The sequence below is a fragment of the Primulina eburnea genome, chromosome 10 (genome assembly GCF_022965805.1).
Source record: "Primulina eburnea isolate SZY01 chromosome 10, ASM2296580v1, whole genome shotgun sequence".
In the NCBI taxonomy this organism is placed as follows: Eukaryota; Viridiplantae; Streptophyta; class Magnoliopsida; order Lamiales; family Gesneriaceae; genus Primulina; species Primulina eburnea.
Genome location: NC_133110.1, coordinates 12,697,848 through 12,725,645, shown reverse-complemented (window position 1 = coordinate 12,725,645; position 27,798 = coordinate 12,697,848). Strand labels below are relative to the sequence as shown.

General features: G+C 36.4%; 1 long non-coding RNA gene and 1 pseudogene across 1 annotated transcript; both read left to right on the top strand.

The window, feature by feature from the left end:
* Positions 1-2,084: 2,084 nt before the first annotated feature.
* Positions 2,085-25,562, top strand: LOC140803115 (probable U3 small nucleolar RNA-associated protein 11; annotated as a pseudogene).
* On the top strand, positions 22,627-25,217 carry LOC140803119 (uncharacterized). Its single transcript, XR_012111775.1, has 3 exons — positions 22,627-23,236; positions 24,345-24,427; positions 24,991-25,217. It is a non-coding gene; the product is annotated as an uncharacterized lncRNA (long non-coding RNA).
* Positions 25,563-27,798: the final 2,236 nt, after the last annotated feature.

Genomic DNA, 27,798 nt, shown 5'->3' with positions numbered 1-27,798 from the left:
CTTCCAATATGTTGAATGCCATGCCCGGCCAGATTCACATCAATAAGGCATTTCTACATTTGATAAAAGGTTGTTTGAATGTAAGATAGTCAACATTGAATTGGGTGGGGTTTGTTTAGGCAGGGGTCTGCCTCAAGAATCTGCCTTGAGTTCGATGTTGGTCAATGTTTACTTTAATGGGTTTGATAAGGAAGTTCAAGAATTACTATTAAACACGAATAAAAAGATTCCTAAGTTCGTGGAAAATGATCTTGTATCGGCTGAAAGAGATTCAGACCATGTTTTTTTATAAGCCATTGAAGATTTATGATGTCCGATTATTGGATGAGATATTGATTGTTACTTCAGGAACAAAGATTGATGGCTTTAGAATTGTAGAATAGTGTAGTGAAGTTATTAGAACGTGATTTGGATTTGAGAGTGGATAAACTTACAACTGTCATTCATAGCGCGGTTCACTACAAAAAATGGAAGGCGTAGCGACTGTTTTAATAGAACCGTCGCCTATTAAATTTAGCGACAATTTACGAACGTCGCTATATTAGCGAAGGTTTTTCATCAACCGTCGCTAATATTGCGACAACAAGACGGGGTTATTAAAATCGTCGCTTAATTTTAAAGACGACGGGTTTTATCAAAACAGTCGCTATAGAGCGACATTTTACATAAACCGTCGCTTAATTTGATAAGCAACGATTTTCATAAAATCGTCGCTATATAGCGACGGTTCAAGCGAAATATAGCGACGGATTTTACGAAACCGTCGCTATATTAAATATAGCGACGGGTTTTTAAAACCGTTGCTAATATTAATGACGGTTTTGTATAAACCGTCGCTTAATATTAGCGACGATTTCTTAAACCCGTCGCAAAAATAGCGACGGTCTTCTTCCAAAGAACCGTCGCTATAAGCGACGGGAGTTGAAAAACTGTCGCTTCTAGAATGCGACGCAGCCTACGTGACGGATCGCGAAACCGTCGTTAAAACCGTCGCCTTACCCTTTTCATTATCTAAATAATAATTCCAAACTATAACAAAAGAATCATTAATATTTTCAATATCAGTCTTCATAGTTTAATCTAAAAATTAAAGAAACTCTAATCAAATAATTGCATGCACAATGATATTAGATTATTAAACATTAAGAGACCTGAGTAAATAAATTTAATGTCATTATCTAATTTTTATGTAACAAAAATCAGCTCAAACAAATGATAAAATATTTTATTTTATTTAATAAAAAATATCGCCAAAGCCTATTTTTATAAAATTTGTGGTCCGTCTATAATTATCATATGCTAATAAATATTTCTTTATGTTTATAAAACAAATTAATCTTTTAAAATATGATATCATCTCTAACAATTTCATAAATTTGAAATAATAAATACTATCATATTTAAGTAATTATTCTAGTTAATTATAAGAAAATCATATAAAAATTATTTCTAATTTTTTTAATATAATATCAAGATTTTGTTTTTTAATTTCTATGATATCATAATTTTTTGTGTTGTGTGTGTATTTGTATACTCAATCAGGAGTAGGTCTCTTGTGAGACGGTCTCGCGAATCTTTATCTGTGAGACGGGTCAACCCTACCGATATTAACAATAAAAAATAATACTCTTAGCATAAAAAGTAATATTTTTCATGGAAGATCCAAATAAGAGATCCATCTCACAAAATACGATTCGTGATATCGTCTCACATAAGTTTTTGCACTCAATCCGGAAGCCAATTTGCATGATTGAATTGTAGTTAATTTAGAATAATTTTTTTGCCACAATATAAATACTTTTCATCAAATCAAGATTTTCTGTTTTGGTGTCTCCTTTAAACACTAAGCCTTCACCGCTTTCCACAGGCGAGTCTTCTGTGCTTAATAATTATTTTGAATTTTGTGTAAATACGAAAGAAATCCGTTGTTTTTTTTCCATACCAATAATCTTCGCTGTTTCACGGTTAAATTGTTTCAACTCAAGATTTTTGTTAGCCCTTTATGTTTTCTGTAGTGGTTTTTGCCTTTCTGAAGTGCGTAAATTGATTTTAAAGTTCTGTGAATTTTTTTTGCTAGCATAAAGATGTCGTCTTTAAGGAATGTTATTCCAAGAAAAGCTCACAAGGAGCGCGCTCAGCCATAAGTGTGATTATTTTTTGGGACCATTAATTTCTTTATTGCCCGTTTTGAAATATTTTGACGTATATTTCCGGTTCACTCAATTGATGATTTTTTGTGTGTACCAGGCATTTGAGAAGAAAATTTTGGCTGCTCGAAAAACATAAAGATTATGTCATTCGTGCACGAGCCTATCACCAGAAGGAGCAGACTTTACTGGTAATTTCTACTACCCTGCGTCTTGTTGGTTTTTGTTGCATTTTATGAACGAAATTTGGCGAGTTCTTATTTTATGGTAAGTCGCTTCAGCGTGTTTATAACAGAAACTTAAGGAAAAAGCAACATTGAGGAACCCAAATTAATTTTACTTCAAGATGATTAAAACAAAAACTGTTGGCGGAGTCCATAAACCCGAGTAAGCTGGAAATTTTTATTTTTATGAGGCTATCTGTTCTCTTTTGAGGATATTTATTTGAGTGTAATTTGAATATTAGCTGTTGAATTTGGATTTTGTAAAGGAGCCAGGCTAATAAGTACACTAAAGAAGAGCTGATGTTGATGAAGACCCAAGACATTGGATATATTTTGCAGAAGCTTCAAACTGAAAAAAAAGGTTTTATTTTAGAGTTTCTGGTTTTTTGGGTCTCGGATTCTCGAGATAGCTATCATGCAGGTTCTTTATTCTGAAATTTAACTTTTTGGATGCAGAAAATTGAAAGACTTAATGGTATGCTGCATTCTCTTGACAATCAGTCATCATCAAAACATTTTTATTTTGCCGACAACAGGTGAGTGATCAAGCCTTTTTTCTGCTGATTCTTGATAGTTTTCAAACCAATTTTTTAGAGTAGTCAATTTCATGTTATAACAGTTATGTCACCACCAAAGTTTATTCTTTTCTCATTATTAGATATGGTCGCTTCTGATAGCTCAATTAATTTATTTCTTCAAAGTCATTTTATTCCCTTCTGCTTTAGAAAGAACGTCTAATATGTAATCTAGGCAATTAAGATAAAACTATCCGAAGGCCAATTTCAAAAGTTCACTGACCAAGGGGCAATGAGACTGTCTTCTCTGGAACTTCTGTTTGAATCACTTGAATTCCATGTTTACACTTGTGTGTCTGCAAATGACATATTTTTTTTTTCATCGAAGACAGTGATTTGGTGGTAATGTACTGGTCACACAAAGTATTAATGCATAAAATGGTGCAGGGCAAATATTGCTCAGTAGTATAGCATTTTGAGCTTAGTAGATATTTTTGTATTTCATGAAGTATGTTGGCTGGCTGTTGATTCTCTTTCTAGCGAGGAGGCAAGAGAAGTACGCAAAAAAGTTTCGGAACAAGGGAACCCATCAGCTTTTAAACACTTGCCTAAAGTTATTTTGAGGTACTGAAAGCTATTTTTTTTAGTCAATTGCCTCCTACGAAATTGGATTGCCAGGTTGATAACCTGTTTCTACTTGCCTCCCCACAATTAAGATGAGTACCGAATGATATCATTACCGTCAATCCATAAGCTATATTGCAAAAACGAAGTGGACTACAAATTTTCCTTGACAATCAGAAATAATTTGCTTTAGTATGCCTGTCCTCACAGCTCTTTCATTTGTCTCTTTACCACCCATACTTTACCCCCTTTAAGTTATCAATGCCTCACTTGTTGATTGAATATGGTGATATTTGGCGCCTTGTCATAATATCTTTTTTTTCTTATTGAATTTAGTTTTCAATTTCTACTTCTTTTGTATTCCCTGCTATTGTTCGAGTTTTCTCTTCAAAAACTTTTTTGGATTTGTTGGTCAAAAATATATACCAATAGGGAATATCAATCACATGATATGTGATTTAATTATAATTCCATTTATGCGTGCATGATAAATATTTATGGCCGTGTGTCCTTTTTGTCTTGTCTGGACTTTCTACTGGGCTTCTATTTCTTCCCAGAGATCAATACTATCCCGTCAATGTTTGTATAAATTTTATGGGAATTAGGGGATGATACTTTTCTCCATCATTTATCCTTGCCACTTGACGAACTTTGGTTCAAGAAATCGAATTGATGCACAAGTGCTAGAGCATTTAAACCCAACTGACGTTTCTTGTATCATGAACTACTATCTATCATATTCCCTAAAGGGTCTTGCTTGTTGGCAATCGTTGCTGCATTTTCCTAAAATTTAATCATTTTTCTATGATGTATCTTTCTACTTTGATTTTGGGTATTTAGTTTTATTCCAAATGACTTTTCTGTTTCTTGTAGAACATAACTTTATCGAATCAAATGGTTGGTTATCTGTCCGCCGTGCACAAATCCTTTTCCTTTTGATGAGTTTTGCTTTGGTTGATTTCCAAATTTCTTTTCAGTCTCTTCTTGGCTTTAGGCCTTCATATTACTTTTGTCTCTCTTCTACATCGAGGAAGTTAGACTAGAATTTGTGGTTGAGGAGTTTAGTTTAATCGTGTATATAAACACGGTCAACATGCAGGATGTAGAACTCGTAAATCAGTCTGCGTATAAGCCATGCATAATTCCTAGTAATTTTAATTGCATGAGTATTTAAATTCTTTTCTTTAAATTTATTTATTTTACGCAGTAGTAATTGTTACCTTTTCAGTTAAATAAGTGAGGCCGAACCGGAGATGGAGTATTGAGATAAATTAATAAAGACTTATTTAAGAAGTTGGTAATATAGCATGTTCATTCCATTACATTTCAAAAGTTCGTGTATTAAGATTTTTTTTTAAGTTGCATTTCACGTTCGAACGAGGATCGGAGACAGGGGAATTTTCAGGAAAATTATTTTATTACACGAGTTATTTTTATAAATTAAGTTAAAATATTTTATTGTGTATTTTTCAAAAATGGGAATTTTTTTAGGTATTTTAACCCGTAAGATTTTATTTTTATCGGTACACAAATTTATTCGAATCGGGAGACTTTTTGACGGTTCGGCTAATATTTTTAAAATCTTCCCAACACGAAATATTTTTGGGGAGTATGTTTGGATTTAATGGGCCTAATTTTAGGATTATTGAGTTTAAAGCGCTTTTTATTTTAATTAAGGCTCATTAGTGTACGTCTTAATTAACCTAAACTATACTTAAAATTAAATTAAAGCTACCCTACACTCATTATTAATGTTTCCACCATCCGACCAGTTCTCGCCTCTTCTTTATGTACGTGGGTTCAACATGTACAGCATCTCTCCATGAATTCCAGCTGGTTGCCTCATTTTCATTTACTCTCACAAAGATTAATTCATCCGACACTCCTCTCCAACCCACTCCATTCTCTCAATTATTCAGCAGCCCCTCAACGTGAAGATAGCAGATTTTATCCCCTCCCTCAACCTCTTCTCTCAGTTTCAACAACTTAACAACTAGTTCCCTCGGCCATAGCATTTCTTTGCAAAGAAAATCTCATCCGGGTTCCTTCACATCGTTTTGCTCTCCAACCACTCAATTATCTCAGTTTTCCAACCTTTCTCTCTCGGCTTCAGCAGAAATTCTCCAGCAAAGGTTTCAACTACCATTTTCTTGCAACAAACAATCCCCCGGCGTTTCGATCTTCGTCATCCATGCGTGAAACATCACCAGGCATGCCATGTTCTGTTTTTCCTGCATCATTTATGCTGTAAATACGCTGTATGTGTGTGCCATGTTCGAATATTTTCAGATCTTGCATGTACAAAGCTTGTGGCTTCGACTGAAACGATTTTTGGTGCATAACCTTTCGCATTTCACGTTTTGTCCTGAATTCTTGTGCAAGGGGCTGCTGTAGGGTGTGATAAGGGCCTGTTATAGTCAAGTTGGAAATGGGTTTGCAAGCTGGAACGAAGCCTTGCAGCGTGGGTAAGCTTTGGGCGAATTATTGAGGTTTGGTGGCTTAGGGTCACGTTTTTGGTAGGGGTTGGGGGAGAGGCCGAGTCGGCGGTGCGAGGGCTGAACCAATCCTTGGACCAGGTCCTGGTAGCTAGGTCTGAGACAAGGCTTGGAAAGGCTTGAAGCGTGCTGGAACCCCCAGGCTTAGCAGACCGCACGCTTGAAGATGGGAGCTCGGGTGTAGTGGTTTCGGGTTCTAGCGCTCATTTCTGTTTTGTAAGCTGCATGGGGCAAGGAGCTGATGTGGGTTCAGTCTAGAGGGTCCTTAGAGTGTCCTAAGTAGGGCCGAGTCAGGGCTGGACCAACCGGTTGTGAGTTAGGGAGCAAATAGAAAGTGATGCACATGGGTTTGGAGGAATATGGAGCCACGAAAAGTACAGCAGCTAGATGTCTGAATTTGAGAAGGTTTAGAGGTCTGGTTTTTAAGATTTTAGGACCAGTGTAGTGTTTTTAAGTTATGTTAAAAAGTTGGGAAAAGTTTGGTTAAGTTTCGAGTCGGTTCGGGTGAAACCGGGACCCCGGTCTAAGTTTTAAATAAATTGGTTAAGTTGTGATTTTGGCTCGAGTTTACGTCTAAGAATATTTTAAATATGTTTTGGGACATTATTAAGGAGTTTGGCAAGCTCCGGGTCAAATTTAGAGGTCCAGGGTTGAAACGTTAATTTTTGAGTTTCTAGGGGCAAAATGGTCATTTTACACCTAGGGTGAGATTTTGGTCCTGGCAGCGCCCTGAGCACAAAATCATGATATTTTTAAATTTTTATGCATCACGTTTATGATTTTTACGCTATTATAATAATTATGGTGCATGCTTAATTTAAAGGAATTAAGTGAGGAAGTGAAGAGCACTCCGTCTCCGCCGCGCCGAGTCGTTAATTTGTTTGTTTTCAGTCAAAACAAACCAAGGCATGTTTATATCTTCTGATAGGATCGGTTAACTCAAGGTGAAAGTGTATAGAAGGGGGGGGTTGAATAAACACTTGCTAAATTTATAACTTCTTCGAAAAGTTGAGTTCAGTTTTGTTATAAACTGACTCAAGTATCTTGTTGGTCGATAACAATCAGTTAAACTGAATAAAACAGTTGCGGAAAATTAACTGACTGAAAGATAGAACGAATAACTGAAAGTAAATGACACAGGAAATGTTTCTGGATGTTCGGAGATTTGAATAACTCCTACGTCACCCCTTCTATCACAAAGATAGGATATTCACTAAAAGACTTTGATCAAATACAATAACGTGTACTGACCCACTTCAGTTTGGACTTATCTATTGCCAAGACTGAAACTCTTAGTTAACAACTCTTTTACAGATCACAACTGATCTTAGCACAACTTGTACAATTTATCGAAGATTACAAAGTGCTTTTTCTAGCTCAAAAACGTAGCCTGAATGCTACTGATAAATCTTATAAGCTTGAGCTGTGTTGACGAAGTTGAGAAAGTATTTTCGCAGAGTAACAGCAAGTAAAATGAGTAGTTCAGAATCGGTGTATTCTTCAGCTGCTCTCTTCGAGTATTTATAGGCTTCTGTCAACGGTAACATTAATTTGAATAACACCCGTTATTTGCCACGTCGATATTCTCTGACAGATCGTACACTGCACCTTTTCTGAAATGCGGCGTTCCACTACTACTGTTGCAGTTAGACTGTACTATTTGTCGGTTGTCGTTTTCACTTGATGACGTGTACAGCTGAGGAATCAGCTGATAACGATCAGTTGGCGAAAATGAACTGGCGAGAACATCTGCTGATATATTATGTGCTGAACTTATCAGTTGAGCTTGATTCAGTTAAGTCGATCAGTTGGTAGCTTTAGTTGCTGAATTCAGTTGAGTCTTTTTGTCAAACGCCGGAATTAAGTTTCTAACAATTTCCCCCTTTATGGTGTTTTGACAAAACTTTGAAATAAATAACTGAATTCCTCATAGTAGATAAAATAAGATCAATAACTGAAGTAATAGAGATCTGATACAATGAATAAAGCTCTACTAAGAATTCTTCTGCTCTTCCCCCTTTTTGTCAAACTTCTCTATTTTGTCAGATAGCTTGCGAACATGAGAAGAGAGAACTGTGATAGTTCCTGACAAATTTTCAACAGTGGTGGACAAAGTGACTTGCAGTAGATCAATTTTCCGAGATAGAAGTGATTCCACATTGTTGACGTGTTGATTGAGAGTTTGTTGAGTAGCAGTCAGACCGGATATGAGATTTTTGTTTTTCGGAATGTCATCAACTGCAAAAGAGAGGGCGGAAACAGCAGCTTCGATTTTCTTCAGTCTTTTGAGTGATTCCTCATTGTTTTCTAACTTCGCACTGTGCAAAACCTGCGTAGTCTGAATTTTGGCAATAGCAGAGAGTATTTGATTCATGCTGTTCTGCATATGTTGGACTTCCTCAAAAATGAGATCAAAATCTGCTGAAGTTGGAGGATTGGATTGTTGAGAAGTGCCTGCTTCAAGTTGTGGTTGCTGAGAAATGACCAAAGCTTGGTCAGTTGACTTGTTATCAGTATTTGGCTGAACTGAAGTATCAGTTCCAGTTATTGTTCCTTGAACCAAAGTTTCATCAGCAGTCTTTTCTTCTTGATCTTTGGATGAGGAGGGAGGATGTTGGACAGATGATGGTAACACATCCTGAACTGTTGCCTCTGGTGAATTATCGATTGGTTCAACTTGCATATCAATGTGTAAGACCTGATCATCAGATAGGTCTGGTGGAACAATTTCGACTGAGGTAATAGGGACCTCTGGATTGGTTTGATCAGCAGAGTGATCAACTGGATCATTAACTGGTGCATTAAAGTGAGACTCCTCTACTACTGCTTGAATCACTTCATCAATATGAGCAAGAGATAGCTCAGCTTCAGTATAGAGCGGTTGTTCAATAGATGGTGAAAGAAGCTTATCAGAAACTGGTTCTTCAGTAGGAACCAGAACCAAGGCGGATGATGGTGCTGTTTTGTCAGAGGATGCTGTTTCATCTTGTTCCTCATTGTCATCATCTGAATCTCCTTGGTATACCACGAGTTCTTGATCCGACTCCCAAAATTTGATACGAGATAGTATTCCCATAAGATCAGTGTCAAGCTGAGTGATTACAGCTTGATCAGCATACGCAGTAGGGGCAGTTGGCATGTAGTTGTGTTTAAGTTTAGCGACAATCTGAGACAACTTCTTTGCTCTCAGTTGATCAAAGAAATAGCTTTTTCTCTCCAAGGCTTGAGCAATAGAGGCAGCTTTGACCGTGCGGAGAACAAGGGCCTCTAGCTTGATAAATCTTTTGAGTTCGGACTGCTCTTTCAGTTGCTTGGCAAAAACTGCAGTACGAAAGACTACCCAGGCGTCATAAGACTTAGTCTTTGCAGCAGCAAAACTGTTCACTTTTGCCCATACGAGATCAATATGAGTCTGAATCGGATTTGTTGGTCTGGGTTCCACAATTAATTTTCCTTTCCCTTTATCACCACTTAAGAGATGAGGGATTTCCAGTCCTGTTCGAGTTGATTCGATCGGCTCGACAAGCTTTATCCCTTTAGGTCTGGCAGGTGCCACACCAATTGGTCGAGATATTTGAGTGATAGGAGCTTGCGTCCTAACCGATTTCTTTATGATACTTGCTGAATCATCTTGTGGAATAATTTGCAGAGGAATTGCCTCGATAGGTTGCTGAACAGTGGAGGAAATCATTTTGTCAGTTGGAGTGTTTACTTCAGAAGTTGTTTTAATCCTTTGAGTTCTTGGCTTCTTCACAATGTGAGGAGATGGAGTCCTTTCTGATTCTGATGAGCTCAAAACCAATTTTCTTTTGGTAACATCCCGTTGAGCCAACGCTTTGATTTTCCTGACTGATTTGGTAGCGGCTAACTGAGTCCCAATTTCCTGTTTGATTTTCACAAACTGAGTAGTGGTCAAGTCCATTTTGGATTTGATTGGCATTGTGTTCTTTGCATTGAACACCTTGAATTTCGAGGTTCTCTCAGAGTCCTCAGCCACTAAGCCTTTAGCTTTCAGTAAATAACTGATTTGAACCGCGAAACCCTTGGATTGTTTAGAAGACATAAACATATTCTTCAGGACATTAAAAATGAGATGCCTCCAGTTGAATTTGTGACCAGCCATAATGACGGTAATGGCCTGAAATTTCTCTAAAGTTAAGGCTGCGAATGATCCTGCCTTTGCCAAAATACCTTTAGCAACAACATCAGCTAGCAGTTGAACTTCATATTTCAGTTCTTTCTTAGGATCTGAGACCTTAATCTTTCGTCCATCAAGAGAAAGAGAGACTTGCATCTCTTCAATGTCAGAGGCTTTGACATCTGAGAGTTGAGCAATACCTTCAGAAGGTAACTGAAATAAATCACCAAGAGAGTCTTCAGAAATGATCAGTGATTGATGATTGATAGTAGACTTGATATTTCCCTCAGAGTCAATCACGCCAGAAGAGTAGAAATCCTGAAGTTCTTTGAGATAGATTTCCTGAGAGGATTGGCCCAAAAATGTTTGTAGACCAGCAATTTCAAGTTTCTGGAAAACTTTCTGGACATCAGCATCGCCGAAGGATAATAAAGATCCAAAGTTGATGGCCATAGCATTGAGCATGAAAGCGGGAATTTGAGTTGCCATTGATAACTGATAAATTGCCTGAAAGAGAATTCGAGAAATGAGGTAGTTCTTGCTCTAAGGAGTGTTTGAAGTAGTCGAGAAATAAGACTGAAAATAGGCGGGTAATAGTACATATGTACGTGACCATTTCAAGTTCTGGACACGTGTCAGTCCAAAGAATTTTTGTTTCTTTTAAAAAAAAACGTGTGTACGTGTGTACTAAGCAAGTGGATAATTAAATGATTTGGAAAGTGGCACGTTGCAACTTCTGATTGGTTGTCAGAGAGCATTTAATGCTAGTAAATCAGTCACGTCGATACATCTGAATAAAGTGTGATTAAATGAATGACGTATGTGAGAAGATTAGAAAATTTCTCAACTGAGCTGTCAGTTAATAAAAACTGAGTGAGTTCAGTCGAGATTTTACTAACAACTGACTTCTCAGTCATCATTTTAAATCAGATTATTCCTCTTTAAAATATGCAGAAGCTGAAGATTTAAGCATTAAAATAGAAGAAAATCTTATTGCTTAGGAGAATAATCGTCGGCTGACGTCATCAGTTCATCTTGCGTCATCCTGTGCTATAAATTCAATTGAATCAGTTAGAGTTAAACACATATCATTAAGCAATAAACACACATGGCAAGAGCTGGAAGTCCAAGAGTTCCTGTTAATGTTCCCCCTTAATGCGAGCATTAATAAGAACTAAAAACGCTTAAGACAAGATTAAATAAATCCTGAAATTTAGAAGATAAATCGACGTCTAAAAAGTAGAGTCCTTTGGTTTTCCTCATCCTGTTCTATAAATAAGATACACTCGGTCAGTAACAAATATCTTTAAGAAACAGATATAGTAAGAAAAGAAAGAAAATGGCAGGAGCTGGTACTAGCAAGACTATGAAGAAGGCAGAGGAGATGATGAAGAAAGCGATGGAGTGCTTGAAGAAGCAGGTGGAGGATGAAGCTTTCCACTATATCCTCAAGTATCAAGAAGATCTCCAGGGGCTCCATTTCCTCTGGGAGAATGAAATGGCTACCACTCCCAGCCAGCAGAGGAAGCTCGAGAAGTATCGAGCCCGACCAGCTTTGTTGCCATTCAAGATGAAGACCTGAGAGCATGGTTAACAAACTGGAGAGATTCTGTAGAGCAGGAACTGAACAATGTAATCAAAAAGAATTTTCTCAGTGATGAATGAAAAACTGTTATTTTTATTTTGATATATGTTTGCAAGGATGAGTTTTAACATTCTCAGCAGTTGATAACGAGAAACTGAAACAAAATGAAACAACACTAATAATAAAAAAAATGAACAACTGATGTACTTCCAATAAACTGATTTATGATAACTCAATTAAACCAAGTATATTTCTAAAGTAAGAAAACTTAGTCTCGGGTAGTGGTTTGGTGAAGATATCAGCTGCTTGTTGTTCAGTTGATACGTATTCCAGTCTGATTTCCTTCTTGAGAGCATGATCTCTGATGAAGTGATGTCTGACATCTATGTGTTTGGTTCGAGAGTGAAGAACTGGATTGTAGGTTATAGCAATTGTGCTTGTGTTGTCACAAAATATAGGTGATTCTTTAGCATCAACTCCATAATCTCTCAGTTGTTGCTGAATCCAGAGCAGTTGGGCACAGCAGCTTCCAGCAGCAAGATATTCTGCTTCAGTTGTGGAAGTTGCTATGGATGTTTGCTTTTTGCTGAACCAAGAAATCAGTCGGTCTCCTAGAAACTGACATGATCCACTTGTGCTTTTTCGATCAAGTTTACATCCTGCATAGTCTGCATCTGAATAACCAACTAAATTGAAAGATGAGTCTTTAGAATACCATAACCCAACATTTTGTGTGCCTTTAAGATATTTCAAAATACGTTTGGCAGCAGCAAAATGTGATTGCTTAGGATTTGCCTGAAATCTAGCACACATACAGACAGCAAACACAATATCAGGACGACTAGCAGTTAGATACAATAATGAACCTATTAAACCTCTGTAAAGCGTCGTTTCAACTGATATTCCCCCTTGATCAGTGTCTAGTTTAACTGATGAGCTCATGGGAGTGCTTGCAGCTGAACATGATTCCATGCCAAATTTCTTTAGCAATTCCTTTGTATATTTTGTTTGACTGATGAAGGTGCCTGAATCCAATTGCTTCACTTGTAATCCAAGAAAGAAAGTCAGTTCACCCATCATGCTCATTTCGAATTTTTCCTGCATCAACTTAGCAAATTTCTCACATAATTTGGGGTTAGTTGACCCAAATATGATATCATCAACATAAATTTGGACAAGTAAGATATGATCATTCTTAGAAAATTTGAACAACGTCTTATCAACTGATCCAACAGAAAAATCATGATCAGTTAGAAATTTTGAAAGGGTTTCGTACCAAGCTCTTGGAGCTTGTTTAAGACCATACAGTGCTTTGTTCAAATGATATACATGATCAGGAAGTTGATGATTAACAAAACCTAGAGGTTGTTCGACGTAGACTTCTTCCTGCAATTGTCCATTAAGAAATGCGCTTTTAACATCCATTTGATACACTTTGAAATTTTTGAATGATGCATAGGCCAGGAATATCCTTATTGCTTCCAGTCTTGCAACTGGTGCATATGTCTCATCATAATCAATCCCTTCTTCCTGCCTGTATCCTTGTGCAACTAGCCTTGCTTTGTTGCGCACAACTAAACCATCCTCGTTCAGTTTGTTCCTGTAAACCCATTTTGTACCTATAACAGTTTTGGAAATCGGTCTTGGAACTAAATTCCAGACATTATTATGGATAAACTGATTTAACTCTTCTTGCATAGCATTTATCCAGTTAGGATCAGCAAGAGCTTCGTCAGTTTTCTTTGGTTCCAGTTGAGATACAAAAGCGGAATGAATGAATAAGTTAAGCATTTGATTTCTCGTTCTTACCGGATCAGATGGATTACCTATCACCAATTCTGGAGGATGTGATTTCTTCCATCTGAGTTCAGCATTTGTTGATTCCATATTGGTAACTGCTTCAGTAGGTAACTGATTGGTCTCAATTTCAGTTGGAGCTGCTTCAGTTGGCAACTGAGTCTCATTTGTTTGTTCTACTAACTGATTAGCTTCCAATTCATCAGCCTGGTCTAATATTTCAGGTTCAGGTGTTTGGAGATTACTTTGATTGATATGAATATCTTCTTCATCATCATCCTCCAAACTGATATCTGTAAATCTGTCAGCTAGCTCAACTGTATCAGTTGGCTTATCAGTTAGTACAGTTTCATCAAAGACAACATGAATAGTTTCTTCAACATTTAAAGTGTTTTTGTTGAAGACTCTGTAAGCTTTACTTACTGATGAATAACCAAGAAATATTCCTTCTGCAGATTTAGCATCAAAAGCTTTTAAATGAGTTTTACCATTGTCGAGTATAAAACATCTGCAGCCGAATATTTTAAAGTAAGAAACCACACTTTTTCTTCCATGCCAGATCTCATACGGTGTTTTCAAATGATTCTTATTAATCATTGATCTGTTTTGAGTGTAACACGCAGTGTTCACTGCTTCTGCCCAAAACCTTTGAGAGATACTAGAATCAGCAAGCACTGTTCTAGCAGCTTCCTTAAGCGTTCGATTTCTCCGTTCAGCTACACCATTTTGCTGAGGAGTTCTTGCTGCTGAGAGCTCATGTTTGATTCCAGTATTCTCTAAATAGTTTGAAAGAATTTGATTGATGAATTCAGTTCCTCGATCGGATCTGATTCTATCAATTCCAACTGATTTTTCATTTGATAATCTTTTGAAAAGCTTGATCAGTTGAGCAGCAGTTTGCTCTTTGGTCTTGAGAAAAATGACCCATGTGAATCTTGAAAAATCATCTACAACCACCAAGGTGTATTTCATTCCCCCTAAGCTCATCACCGGTATTGGACCAAAGAGATCCATATGTAACAGTTCTAAGCATCGGGAAGAAGATTTACGACCCTTGTTCTTAAAAGAAGATTTTATTTGTTTGCCAAACTGACATGCTGAGCAAATTTTGTCTTTTGTAAAATCTATTTTGGGCAGCCCAGTAACAAGATCATGTTTACTCAAATATGCAATAGATTTGAAATTCAAGTGGTTTAATCTCTTATGCCATAACCAGTTTTTGGAAGATTTTGAAGCAATAAGACACACTGGTGCATAAGGTTGATCATTCCAGCTGACTTTGTATGTGTTTCCACATCTTTTGCCAGTTAGAATAATCTCATCAGTTGAGTTTTTGACTGAGCAACTAAGTTTGTCAAATTGAACTGAAAATCCATTATCGCATAACTGACTGATGCTTATCAGATTATACTTAAGATTTTCGACTAACAAAACATCATTAATTGTGAAGTTACCATGGATAAGCTTACCCTTACCCACAGTTTTACCTTTCGAGTTGTCTCCAAAACTAATCTTTGGACCAGTGTATTTGACTAGTTGAGATAATATCCTTGAATCTCCTGTCATGTGGCGTGAGCATCCACTGTCCAGATACCATATAGATCCAGTACTTGTGCCTGTTACCTGCAGTCAAATACAAAATAAGATTGTGGTACCCTTTGTTTATTTGGGTCCGAAGTTGATTAGTCCTTTAGGAATCCAAACTTGGATCAGTCTGATTGGCCGTCCAGTTGCTGTATTCCATGTGGTCCTTCTCGTTTTGTGTGTGCTTTGTGTGTGATGCATAGGTGAAACAATGTGTGATTTTTCCTTTCCCAACTGATTGTTCAGCCAATATCGCTTCTGAACAGGCTTACAGTTATAGTAGTTGGAGTATTCATTTGAAAATTGTTTTGAAATTCTTTTCGATCTTTGACTACGAGAGTCAGTTGAAACATTTGGACTATATCCAATACCATATCTGTTTTCCTTGTTCTTGTTCTCGATGGCCGGTTCAATCAGTTTACTTGGTTCAAGCTGTTCTTGTTCCACGACTGATTTGACAAAGTGAATGAATTTTCCTTTGCCCATATTCAGTTGTGGCTGAGTATTATTGGAAGTAATCTCACTTTGACTACTGAACCCTAGTCCAGTTTTGTCAGCAACTGATTTTTGCGAATTTTGAATATCAGTTAAAGTTGCAGAAGATTTATTCCAAGCCTGAATGAGCTCGTTGTGCTTTGCATTTTCAAGCATCAATTTTTGAATCAACAATTGATTCCTGCTCTTTTCAGCATTGAGCTCAGCAATTTCCCTTTTTAGACTCAACATCTCAACTGACTGATCAGTTTTAGTATTGTTGTCCAAGGGATCATCTTGCTTTGCCTTGGCTTTTTCAAACGATAAAGCAAGCTTTTGATACTCACTTACCATGTCATGAAGAGTAGAAATAAGTTCATCTCTTGAGAAATCAGTTGAGCTAAAGTCGAATACCTGCTGATTATCTGATTGATCTTCCGTCTCATCAGCCATCAGACAATTGACTTCTTCCTCTTCGTCACTAGAACTGTATGAAGTTTCTGCTTCTGACTCATCACTGTCAGTCTCTGCCCATTTGGCTTTGCTTTCTTCAGCTACTAGCACTTCATGCTTCTTTTTATAGTTTTTCCTTTCATCCTTAGGTCTCCTTTTGTGCTCGTATGATTTCTTTTTCCGTTCAGTTGAGACTTGACTGTCCTTCTTTGGTTTTGGACAGTCAGCAATGAAATGTCCTGGCTTTCCACAGTTATAGCAAGCGTTTGACTCTTCTCTGGAGTTGTTTCTTTGGTAGCTTTTCTGAAAATTTCCCTGATTCTTCCTCATGAATCTACCAAACTTTCTGATAAACAATGACATAGCATCATTGCTCAATTGATCTGCAGCTTTCTCCACTGAACCAGTTGGTTCTGTTCTTATAGCAGTCAAAGCAGTAGTTGCTGAAGGTGTTGATGGTTCTGCTTCTCCTCGAGTTTGTAACTCAAACTCATAAGCTTTCAGATCAGCAAACAAATCATGAATTTCAACTTTGTTCAAGTCTTTTGATTCCCTCATAGCCATTGTCTTGACATCCCATTCCCTGGGAAGTCCTCTGATAATCTTGAGAGCCACTTCTTTGTTTGTATACACCTTTCCAAGTGCATTCAGTTCATTTATGATTCCACTGGTTCTTTCATCATATTCAAGCATTGATTCTCCAGCTTTCATTTTGATGTTGTCAAACTTCTGTACAGCAACAGAAAGTTTGTTTTCCTTTGTTTGCTCATTTCCCTCACATAACTGAATTAGCTTTTCCCATATTTCTTTCCCTGTCTTGCACATCTTGATCTTACTGAACGTTATCTTGTCCAGTGTTTTATACAGTATGTCCTTGGCTACATTGTCAAGGTTTGCTTTCCTTTTATCTTCAGCAGTCCACTCATCTCTGGGTTTTTCGATTCGTTGAGGTGCCCCTTCAGTGATGGCAACTGCTGTGTTTGCTTTTAGAATTTTCATTGGCCCGTCAGTTATGACGTACCACATATCATCATCTTGTGCAGCTAAGTGAGCCTGCATTCTGATTTTCCAGTCGTCAAAGTCTTCCCTGGAAAACATAGGAATTTTGTTGAAAGAAGACATGATGAATCAGTTGAGAATATGTTCTATGACAAGATGACCTTTGCTCTGATACCACTTGATAGGATCGGTTAACTCAAGGTGAAAGTGTTTAGAAGGGGGGGGTTGAATAAACACTTGCTAAATTTATAACTTCTTCGAAAAGTTGAGTTCAGTTTTGTTATAAACTGACTCAAGTATCTTGTTGGTCGATAACAATCAGTTAAACTGAATAAAACAGTTGCGGAAAATTAACTGACTGAAAGATAGAACGAATAACTGAAAGTAAATGACACAGGAAATGTTTCTGGATGTTCGGAGATTTGAATAACTCCTACGTCACCCCTTCTATCACAAAGATAGGATATTCACTAAAAGACTTTGATCAAATACAATAACGTGTACTGACCCACTTCAGTTTGGACTTATCTATTGCCAAGACTGAAACTCTTAGTTAACAACTCTTTTACAGATCACAACTGATCTTAGCACAACTTGTACAATTTATCGAAGATTACAAAGTGCTTTTTCTAGCTCAAAAACGTAGCCTGAATGCTACTGATAAATCTTATAAGCTTGAGCTGTGTTGACAAAGTTGAGAAAGTATTTTCGCAGAGTAACAGCAAGTAAAATGAGTAGTTCAGAATCGGTGTATTCTTCAGCTGCTCTCTTCGAGTATTTATAGGCTTCTGTCAACGGTAACATTAATTTGAATAACACCCGTTATTTGCCACGTCGATATTCTCTGACAGATCGTACACTGCACCTTTTCTGAAATGCGGCGTTCCACTACTACTGTTGCAGTTAGACTGTACTATTTGTCGGTTGTCGTTTTCACTTGATGACGTGTACAGCTGAGGAATCAGCTGATAACGATCAGTTGGCGAAAATGAACTGGCGAGAACATCTGCTGATATATTATGTGCTGAACTTATCAGTTGAGCTTGATTCAGTTAAGTCGATCAGTTGGTAGCTTTAGTTGCTGAATTCAGTTGAGTCTTTTTGTCAAACGCCGGAATTAAGTTTCTAACATCTTCTTTTTCTCTTCAATCAAGTCATATAGGTATTTTTAAATATCGCAAGTACATGATTTTAATGCAAGAAAATCGAAGTTGTTCATATTTAATTATGCGATTTAATTATATTACGTGCAAATACAAATTTTGAGATTTATGCGATATGGCTTGTGGTCACGTTACTATCAGTATTAAATCCGGTCCCCAGTATCGGTCCGGTCACCAGTTACCGGTTAGTTCAGTTGTTTCACCCAGTACTGTGGCAGTAGTCTGATCAGACGCAAATCCGATCCCCAGTATCGGTCCGGTCCCCAGTATCGGTCAGCTCAGCTCAGTTCAGTTCAGGGAACACTTGCATAGACCATAATCTCACCAGAAAATTATTACATGCTATTTCAGTACAGGGCTCCAAGGAGCGAGCATTTTCATTATGATTTTCAGTTCAGTTATGCACGTATTATAATTGGTCAGAACATGATATTTTATCCCATGAAAATTTTACTGTAGTATTTACTTGCTATTTACGATATATGCATGTTGAGTCTTTAGACTCACTAGACTTGATTGTTGTAGGTACTGATGATGTTGGGACCGAGAGCGGGGACCAGTGAGCTAGCTTGGGTCGGCGGTAGTGGCACCCGAGGACCTCAGTTCAGCATTTGCAAAATTTTATTTTTAATGCTCAAACATTTTATCGCTTGTTGAATTATTTTAAATTGTTACTTTGCAAATATTTACTTCCGCTGCTATTTTAAACATTTAACACTTTTTGGCAGTTTGTCTATGAATGAGACTATTAATTATTTAAAAGAAAATTTTTAAATTTTCCGCAAATTTTCAAGTAAAGATTTTCGGGCCTTCACAGTTGGTATCAGAGCCTATGTTCTTGTAAAGGGTTACACTACTACTGACCACGAGAAGCTCACGAAGTCACGTCTTCGGTCTGTAAGTTTTACAGTTCAGCATTTTGTTCAGCATTTTATTTAAAGCATAAATTATTTTGTCAGTATGCTTCCAGATTTTCACTATTTCAGAGTTCAGTTAAAATAAATTATGGAATTATGCATGTTAGTTACGTACGGGTTATGTATGGAACAATATGCCTTCTAGACGCCTTGTTTAGCGCGCGAGGAATGATGAACGCCGTCATGAGGATGGTGAGTATCAGAGGTAGGAGGGAAATGCATCTCCACCCCCACCGGACATAAATAAGAATTTTTCTATTGGGCATTAGGAGAGGTCGTAAAATATTTGACTATATTAATTTTTGGGTTAGTAGTACTGATGTTCTACTTATGAGCTATAAGTTAACCTTAAAGATTATGAATGTTTTCGGGACTTGTAGAATTTACAAGAAATTAATGATGGGTCATGGTTGCTAGTTGAATTAAATTTTGAGGATTCCCTGTAAGGATTAATGATTCGAAGACTACGACGATTCTTGGGAAGTATAAAATTGTAGAAATTATTTCGGATGCATGCTCTACCTAGTTGGATTTAAGGATTGAATGGCATAAAGTAAGAATTTTAAGGATCCAATTGTAATAACCCATAATTTGAGGACCTAGGTGCAAAACAAAATTCTAAGGGACTATTTTTGAATTTACAATATTTTGGGATTTAATTCTGAGTTTGAGAATTTAAAAGTTTAATGAGGTAAAGATGAAAAATTTTATGGGAACAATGAGGCAAATTTCGAAGAGTTGTAGGGCCAAAATGTAAATTTGGAAAACTGTAAGGGCCAGAGTGCAAGTTCCAAAAATTTTAAGGATGTAATTGCGAGCTTTTGAAAAACACTTGGGATTTTAAGTATTTATAGAAATGTAACACGTGTTATGGGAATTAATTTTGGGTTTAATAAACTTAAGGCTATTGAACCTTATGATGCGGGAAATCTATAAAATGAAATTGAGAATACTGAGGACTCATGGATAATTGTGCAATTTTCGAGATTATATATTAAAAAAAAATGGACGATATTCGAGGAAAGTAAGATTTAATTTTTCAATTTTAAGAAACTTGAGAACTTATTTAGTAGTAAGTGAGAATTGAATGGTTTAAATGATAGAAATTTTTGGTTATTTAGGCTCGAAGGAAATGTAGAATATTTAGATATTTGGGTTATAATGTTATAATCAATGGTAACCAAGGACATCGTAGGATGAATCAATCTTATGCGTGAAAATTTAAGCGTTAGTGAAATAATATTGTGGCAAATTAAGAATTTAAAGTGACGACGATTTAAGAAAAATTTGATCGGTTAGTTAAGTTATAAGGATAAACATTGAGTTAGTAAATTTTTGGGAATATAAGTTTGATGTGTCATAAGTTTTAGTCATGAATGTAACAGTTAAGCTTGTACCTTTGTTGGAATTTGATATTTCTATAAGGTTGGGTATGATTGATGATTAGGTTATTCGATAGACGACGCATGTAAGAATTAAGGTAGACATTTTGTCTTGAGAAATTTTTTGTAAGTTATGAAGAAACTTGGGAATAAGTGAATGTGTGTTGGAATTATGTATCCAAAACTATTTGGGTTGCTTAAGGTTGAATTTCAAATTAATTATGGTATAGTTGATCATACGAAATTTTGGGTGAAATAAATACAAAAGGGAATTAGTGGTGTTCAACATAAGTTATCAATCAATGAATATTAAGATTTTTATTGAGTAAGAAATCTAAAAGTTTGCCATGGTGGTACGACAAATCACGATGCATTTTAATAATTAATGAAGATTGTAATACAAAGTAATGGATAAACAACAATTACAAGTAATCCTAAAAATAAAGAAAAAACCTGAGGAGGATATTCTCCGATAAATACAAGAATCGTAAACATAATAACTAAAATAATTAAAAATAAATTTGCAAGAGCCATCTTCTTTTTCTTCGGATAATTTGATGAAGAATAAGTTTTAGAGAAGTAGAGAAAGTTGGAGTGATTGAATGTATTTGTGAGATGGTATTTATAGAGAGAAAGAAAAATATAGCCGTTTGTTACCGTTTTATGACCGTTGGTATATGTATGTATTTGTATAATTTTATGGTATAAATATAGTGTATATAATATTAGATATGTTTAAATAATTATGTATATCATATCTCATTATTATAATGAGATGTCATAATTAATTTGTTTAAAAAAATTTTTAGACTTTTATACTTGTCGTACTCCTTACTCGAAATTAAAGGTTGGCAACAATTTTATATTTGGGACGTATTTGTAAATAACTAAGTTACATTCGGTGGTATTGTAAGGTAAAGAATTGATTCAAGAGTTGTAGGCTTTAACTATATCGTAATTGAGAAAAGAATAGTCTAAGCATGTAATTTACGATGGAAAGGATTTATTATTTAGGCGAAAGTCGGTATTGTACATTTTGGGTTTTATGGATTAACGTACTTGAGATTTAAGATTTGAAACAATTTAATAATTGTGATATACTTGTAAATAATTAAGTTATGTAAGTTTGGTGCCGTAAGATAAAGATTCGATTCAAGGATCTTAGTCTAATATTATTATGAGGTTGAAATAAATTTTAACATTTAAGTGTATTAGCAATGATAGAAGTCGATCAGTAAATTTTGGTGCTAAAGTTTCTTGAGTTGAACTGCATAAATGCTAATGTAATAGGTTGATGAACATTATGGGCATATTATAAGGAAAGTAATATGCGATAAGTTTGGATTGTCATTTCTAGTATTGGGAAGTTTGAGAAAAGTCAAAATTCGAAGACATAGTAGAATAAAACTAAGTCACTATAAATCGTGTTAAGTTGCGATTCACAAACGATGATTTTGACATGTAAAATAATTGGGATCGATGAGACATAAGGACATCTTAAGATTTATTATTTTTTTTGAGTAGCGTCGCGGAAGCGTGGATTATTGGAATATTAGAACTAATTTTAAACTTCGTGATTATCAAGGATAAGCGAATTTCGGGGACGAAATTCAATTTAAGGGGGAGAGATTGTAGAACCCATAAATCAGTCTGCGTATAAACCATGCATAATTCCTAGTAATTTTAATTGCATGAGTATTTAAATTCTTTTCTTTAAATTTATTTATTTTACGCAGTAGTAATTGTTACCTTTTCAGTTAAATAAGTGAGGCCGGACCGGAGATGGAGTATTGAGATAAATTAATAAAGACTTATTTAAGAAGTTGGTAATATAGCATGTTCATTCCATTACATTTCAAAAGTTCGTGTATTAAGATTTTTTTTAAGTTGCATTTCACGTTCGAACGAGGATCGGAGACAGGGGAATTTTCAGGAAAATTATTTTATTACACGAGTTATTTTTATAAATTAAGTTAAAATATTTTATTGTGTATTTTTCAAAAATGGGAATTTTTTTTAGGTATTTTAACCCGTAAGATTTTATTTTTATCGGTACACAAATTTATTCGAATCGGGAGACTTTTTGACAGTTCGGCTAATATTTTTAAAATCTTCCCAACACGAAATATTTTTGGGCAGTATGTTTGGATTTAATGGGCCTAATTTTAGGATTATTGAGTTTAAAGCGCTTTTCATTTTAATTAAGGCTCATTAGTGTACGTCTTAATTAACCTAAACTATACTTAAAATTAAATTAAAGCTACCCTACACTCATTATTAATGTTTCCACCATCCGACCAGTTCTCGCCTCTTCTTTATGTACGTGGGTTCAACATGTACAGCATCTCTCCATGAATTCCAGCTGGTTGCCTCATTTTCATTTACTCTCACAAAGATTAATTCATCCGACACTCCTCTCCAACCCACTCCATTCTCTCAATTATTCAGCAGCCCCTCCACGTGAAGATAGCAGATTTTATCCCCTCCCTCAACCTCTTCTCTCAGTTTCAACAACTTAACAACTAGTTCCCTCGGCCATAGCATTTCCTTGCAAAGAAAATCTCATCCGGGTTCCTTCACATCGTTTTGCTCTCCAACCACACAATTATCTCAGTTTTCCAACCTTTCTCTCTCGGCTTCAGCAGAAATTCTCCAGCAAAGGTTTCAGCTACCATTTTCTTGCAACAAACAATCCCCCGGCGTTTCGATCTTCGTCATCCATGCGTGAAACATCACCAGGCATGCCATGTTCTGTTTTTCCTGCATCATTTATGCTGTAAATACGCTGTATGTGTGTGCCATGTTCGAATATTTTCAGATCTTGCATGTACAAAGCTTGTGGCTTCGACTGAAACGATTTTTGGTGCATAACCTTTCGCATTTCACGTTTTGTCCTGAATTCTTGTGCAAGGGGCTGCTGTAGGGTGTGATAAGGGCCTGTTATAGTCAAGTTGGAAATGGGTTTGCAAGCTGGAACGAAGCCTTGCAGCGTGGGTAAGCTTTGGGCGAATTATTGAGGTTTGGTGGCTTAGGGTCACGTTTTTGGTAGGGGTTGGGGGAGAGGCCGAGTCGGCGGTGCGAGGGCTGAACCAATCCTTGGACCAGGTCCTGGTAGCTAGGTCTGAGACAAGGCTTGGAAAGGCTTGAAGCGTGCTGGAACCCCCAGGCTTAGCAGACCGCACGCTTGAAGATGGGAGCTCGGGTGTAGTGGTTTCGGGTTCTAGCGCTCATTTCTGTTTTGTAAGCTGCATGGGGCAAGGAGCTGATGTGGGTTCAGTCTAGAGGGTCCTTAGAGTGTCCTAAGTAGGGCCGAGTCAGGGCTGGACCAACCGGTTGTGAGTTAGGGAGCAAATAGAAAGTGATGCACATGGGTTTGGAGGAATATGGAGCCACGAAAAGTACAGCAGCTAGATGTCTGAATTTGAGAAGGTTTAGAGGTCTGGTTTTTAAGATTTTAGGACCAGTGTAGTGTTTTTAAGTTATGTTAAAAAGTTGGGAAAAGTTTGGTTAAGTTTCGAGTCGGTTCGGGTGAAACCGGGACCCCGGTCTAAGTTTTAAATAAATTGGTTAAGTTGTGATTTTGGCTCGAGTTTACGTCTAAGAATATTTTAAATATGTTTTGGGACATTATTAAGGAGTTTGGCAAGCTCCGGGTCAAATTTAGATGTCCAGGGTTGAAACGTTAATTTTTGAGTTTCTAGGGGCAAAATGGTCATTTTACACCTAGGGTGAGATTTTGGTCCTGGCAGCGCCCTGAGCACAAAATCATGATATTTTTAAATGTTTATGCATCACGTTTATGATTTTTACGCTATTATAATAATTATGGTGCATACTTAATTTAAAGGAATTAAGTGAGGAAGTGAAGAGCACTCCGTCTCCGCCGCGCCGAGTCGTTAATTTGTTTGTTTTCAGTCAAAACAAACCAAGGCATGTTTATATCTTCTTTTTCTCTTCAATCAAGTCATATAGGTATTTTTAAATATCGCAAGTACATGATTTTAATGCAAGAAAATCGAAGTTGTTCATATTTAATTATGCGATTTAATTATATTACGTGCAAATACAAATTTTGAGATTTATGCGATATGGCTTGTGGTCACGTTACTATCAGTATTAAATCCGGTCCCCAGTATCGGTCCGGTCACCAGTTACCGGTTAGTTCAGTTGTTTCACCCAGTACTGTGGCAGTAGTCTGATCAGACGAAAATCCGATCCCCAGTATCGGTCCGGTCCCCAGTATCGGTCAGCTCAGTTCAGTTCAGGGAACACTTGCATAGACCATAATCTCACCAGAAAATTATTACATGCTATTTCAGTACAGGGCTCCAAGGAGCGAGCATTTTCATTATGATTTTCAGTTCAGTTATGCACGTATTATAATTGGTCAGAACATGATATTTTATCCCATGAAAATTTTACTGTAGTATTTACTTGCTATTTACGATATATGCATGTTGAGTCTTTAGACTCACTAGACTTGATTGTTGTAGGTACTGATGATGTTGGGACCGAGAGCGGGGACCAGTGAGCTAGCTTGGGTCGGCGGTAGTGGCACCCGAGGACCTCAGTTCAGCATTTGCAAAATTTTATTTTTAATGCTCAAACATTTTATCGCTTGTTGAATTATTTTAAATTGTTACTTTGCAAATATTTACTTCCGCTGCTATTTTAAACATTTAACACTTTTTGGCAGTTTGTCTATGAATGAGACTATTAATTATTTAAAAGAAATTTTTAAATTTTCCGCAAATTTTCAAGTAAGGATTTTCGGGCCTTCACACAGGAAGACAGATTCTTCATATCGAGAGCTAGAGGCTAGAAAAAAACGGTTAAAAGATCTAGAAAAATATACACGGATATGTCTATGCAGAAAGAGTTACATGTATCAATATTTCAGAAAGTACGTTATACGCTTCATTTTTTCCTTGTTTCGCTGTAGGGTAATCATTTTAATGCATCATTGGTGCAGAAAAGGGGTAAGAAACGCAAACTGCGTGAAGATGAAATGGTTAGTCCCACTTCAAGACCCGTGTATAAATGGCGACAGGAAAGGAAACGTTGAATAGAATACTTATATAAAGAAGATTTCTTGAATGAGAACCTGAGGAGGGGACGTGCAACAATATCATGTAGTCATCTAGGAAGCACAATTTTCGTAACTGTGTGGAAACTGCGTGATTATTTAATCGGAACAACCATAAACGTTGAAACATAATTTTTCTGTGACTGATGTTGGAAACAAAAGTATACTTCAATGTTTTCATAATCGGACCAGTGATCGAATCGGAAAACACATGTTGAATTTATGGTGTGACTGAAAATTGTTATATTATATAAAATAATAATATAATATTATAAATAATGAAAAAGATATAGTTACCGATATAGTGATATTTCATGCTTTTAAGTTCCCAAAAATACTTTGTCTTTAAAGCAGTCAGCTCCATCAAATTTCACAGCGAAGAACTACAATAATATGTGTAAAGTTTATAGCTTATATTTTCATTGTCGAAATTTTTTTCCATAAAAATATAATAGAAAAAAGTGGGAAAATAGAGTGTTGTTTTGAATTTATATATATATATATATATATCTTTAGAAAACTAACATTTAAAAATATGTTCTATTTAGATATATGTGTAATAAAAGAGTTACTTTTGAGAGAGTTCAAACAAGTTTTATGGTTTATGCATAAGTTTTTAGGTTTGCTACCTTTTGCTATGACAAGCGAGCAAACTTGGGCCGCCACACATCGATTTGGTATTTAAAGAATTCGGTGGTGAACCCAAGTTGGTGATTTATTGTTAAATTTGATCGTGAATTATTTAGTTCTGGCCATATTGATAAGTTGTTTTTGATACTGGGTGAGAAAATTGAAGATAAGGCATTTCTAGATTTGATAAAAATGTTGTTTGAATGTAAGATAGTCAACATTGAATTGGGTGGGGTTTGTTTAGGCAGGGGTCTGCCTCAAGAATCTTCCTTGAGTTCGATGTTGATCAATGTTTACTTTAATGGGTTTGATAAGGAAGTTCAAGAATTACTATTAAACACGAATAAAGAGATTCCTAAGTTCGTGGAAAATGATCTTGTATCGGCTGAAAGAGATTCAGACCATGTTTTTTTATAAGCCATTGAAGATTTATGTTGTCCGATTATTGGATGAGATATTGATTGTTACTTCAGGAACAAAGATTGATGGCTTTAGAATTGAAGAATAGAGTAGTGAAGTTATTAGAACGTGATTTGGATTTGAGATTGGATAAACTTACAACTGTCATTCATAGCGCGGTTCACTACAAAAAACGGAAGGCGTAGCGACGGTCCTATTAAATTTAGCGACAATTTACTAACACCCGTCGCTATAATAGCGACGGGTTTATTAAAACCGTCGCTATATTAGCAAAGGTTTTTCATCAACCGTCGCTAATATTGCGACAATTCCACACACCGTCGCCCATGTGCGACGGTCTTGTATTCTACCGTCGCTATGTTAGCGACCGTTTTCAATCAACCGTCGCTTAATTTTAAAGACGACGGGTTTCATCAAAACAGTCTCTATAGAGCGACAGTTTACATAAACCGTCGCTTAATTTGATAAGCAACGGTTTTCATAAAACCGTCGCTATATAGCGACGATTCAAGCTAACTGTCGCAATAATAGCGACGGTTATGCATCAACCGTCGCCCATCTAGATCCACGACGGTTATAAACAAACCGTCGCCGATATATGCCAAACCGTCGCTATTATAGCGACGGTTTTCGAAAAACCCGTCTCTATATAGCGACCGCTTGGGAAAAAACCGTCGCTATGATTCTATATATACCGAGGTTCGCGAACATTTCCTTGAACGATTTTTCATCTATCTCAGGTAGTAGCGAAACTCTATCAAATTTTTCGAAATTTCGATTTTTTTTATTTTGTACTAACATTTTTTCCTATTTATTTCGTAGATTTCCTCGTCGGTGCGATCTTCCAGCGTTACGTGAAGCTGCATATCTTCGCGCAAATCAGGTTTTAAGTTTTTTTTTTACAGAAAATTTATACATAATTTTAATTTTTGCGTAGTAGTTATTTTTTATGGATTTTATTGATAAACACCGTCGCTTCTTAAACGGCGGTTTTTTTTTAAAACCGCCGATAAATATAGCGACGGAGTTTACGAAACCATCGCTAAATATAGCAACAGGTTTTTAAAACCGTTGCTAATATTAACGACTGTTTTGTATAAACTGTCGCTTAATATTAACGACGGTTTCTTAAAACCGTCGCAAAAATAGTGACGGTCTTCTTCCA